Source organism: Diprion similis, chromosome 1, assembly GCF_021155765.1.
Source record: "Diprion similis isolate iyDipSimi1 chromosome 1, iyDipSimi1.1, whole genome shotgun sequence".
Lineage (NCBI taxonomy): Eukaryota > Metazoa > Arthropoda > Insecta > Hymenoptera > Diprionidae > Diprion > Diprion similis.
In genome coordinates this window covers 15,143,893-15,146,094 of record NC_060105.1, presented here as the reverse complement: position 1 = coordinate 15,146,094, position 2,202 = coordinate 15,143,893, and the positions used below count along the sequence as shown (strand labels likewise).

Below are 2,202 nucleotides of genomic sequence, written 5' to 3'. Positions count from 1 at the left end.
TAGCTATTCGGAGACATCCAGATTCTATCGAGGAAATGAGAAAGGAAATTTGGGCAACATTCTTTCACAAGATTTCCACAGACAGCAATCCACAGCATCAAAATTGTCCTGCAGGCGAATCTAGTTGGTGCAAATGGCGGAGAGCTGAGTTTCTCGGAGAGGCTGAGCAATTCAAACACAATAAACCGCCTCTTTCTGAAGCAGTTCAAAAAGTCATAAAGCCAATTTATGAGGATTTATCCAAAGAAGAATTGTTAAGCAGATGCCTGGGATCGGAAACTCAAAATAATAACGAGTCGCTCAATTCGTTAATCTGGACTTTTGCTCCGAAGCACCTCCATTCTGGGCCAAAAGTGGTTGAAATCGCCACGTTTCTCGCTGTCATAATCTTCAACGCAGAATTCGAAGCTATCCTGAAGACCTTGGAAACCATGGGAGTGAAAATCGGCCCACAAGCTAAAGGATATGTTCAACAGCGTTATAGCTCTCGGATCGACCGTTCAGAAAGGCGCACGAGCGATGTTGTAAAACAGGCCCGAATCGCGAAAAGAGAAGACAGAGCAGCTCTGCGTGACTTCCAAGAAGAAGAGGAAGGCCTATTGTATGGTCCAGGCATAGCAGATTGACGGTGAGATGAAATTTTTAGTATAAATCACATGCGCGAACTTTCAAACGCGTTTTTCTCGAAACACCATTTTTCGAAACGGTAACCACGATATTTCAGAAACTATTGCACCGATCTTGTTCAAATTTATACAGCATCTTTAATATGTTATAAGCCAGCGATTGAACTAGGATTATCATGATTGCTTCGATAGTTTTTTTCGTACGAGCGAAAAACTTAAGAAAAAATGAGTAAAAAATAGAATGTAATTTTCAAAAGTGTATAAAAAAGTCAATTTTTGTAATTTAGAATTCACTCTAGTTCAATCGCTAGTCTTGAATATGAAGATTAAAATGCCGTTTGGTTTTTTGATTTCAGATAAGCAGAACAGCCGCAATCTTGGTCACCGTCAAGCACCTCTTTTACTTGATGTCTTCCTGTCGGCCACTATAACTGCTATTCTATTATATATTTTGACTTCAAAAAATTTGTAAAGCTTATTTAAATGTTAATAAAGATTATGCAAAAATAATGAGATTGATTATTTCGATGCTTTGCCCGTAAAAAAATTATTGAAAAAGCCATAAAAAAAACAGCCGAGAAACTAGAGGACGGCCTTATGAAGATATCTCGAAGGCTGAACCTATTTTATGAGTTTTTTCGCAAAATTTGGAAGCGCTCATTAGGTTTTAATTGAGAAAAATTACGCAAGTTCTTGATCAAATATGAAAATGAATAATGAAAATGGATCTACCATGAGGTTCGTTGCAAATTAACTGGAATCTAGAACAAAAGTCTTGTGTATTTATTGAAAATTAAAAAAAAATGTTAACACTGTCTTTCAGTAATACAACTTTTGGGAAAAAAGATGAAAAATAGTTAAAAAAATTTATTTTACCTTCTGCATAGTATTGAAGTACTTATCAAACCATCTTTTTCTTCTCAATTGTTGAGATGCTAAATATTGATTATTGTTAATTCATAAAGTACCAAAACAGACGCGAAAAAATCTTTTCCTCAGAGGGAACATTTTGAAATGTTCAGAATTACATAAATAACATTACTAAAAAATCAACGGTTGTTTTTCATTAACTGATTTTCAAGGGGGTAATCCGATGGCTCTCAAATCATCAAATTCTATTTCCAACGCAACATTATCCGTAATTCCGTAAAGTCAATTTTATCCTGTCGGCTGTACGTACTACCGTTACCAAAAGTTACTCATAGTTGAGATCTGCTATTCCGCATCAAAGGAGGTTGAAGCGAGTATAGTTACACCTTGCACTGTTGCACATTTGTTTGATTTCAAGAAGTGAAATCTAACTATATTGTTTGAAAGGTTTGAAAGGTGAAGTTGAAAAAGTTGAAGAGGCTGTTCAAATGGAAATACCAGGTTTGTAGGCGCCTAGAATAAAAAGAATACCGAAAACGGTAATCGAAAGTAGTATAGCAAGAGGATAATCCAAGAATTTGATTGTACGTATTCATAATTAAACATAAAGATCACTTCGTCGCAGACCATAATCTTCCTTCTCATATGAAAATATTTTTTCTGGAATATTAAGAGTTACAAGTGCGCGTGATAAGTTTTTATTATT

General features: G+C 35.4%; 1 long non-coding RNA gene across 1 annotated transcript; it reads left to right on the top strand.

Moving 5' to 3' along the window:
* The first annotated feature begins 316 nt into the window (after positions 1 to 316).
* LOC124406695 lies at positions 317 to 1,136 on the top strand. Its single transcript, XR_006929255.1, has 2 exons — positions 317 to 628; positions 983 to 1,136. It is a non-coding gene; the product is annotated as an uncharacterized LOC124406695 (long non-coding RNA).
* Positions 1,137 to 2,202: the final 1,066 nt, after the last annotated feature.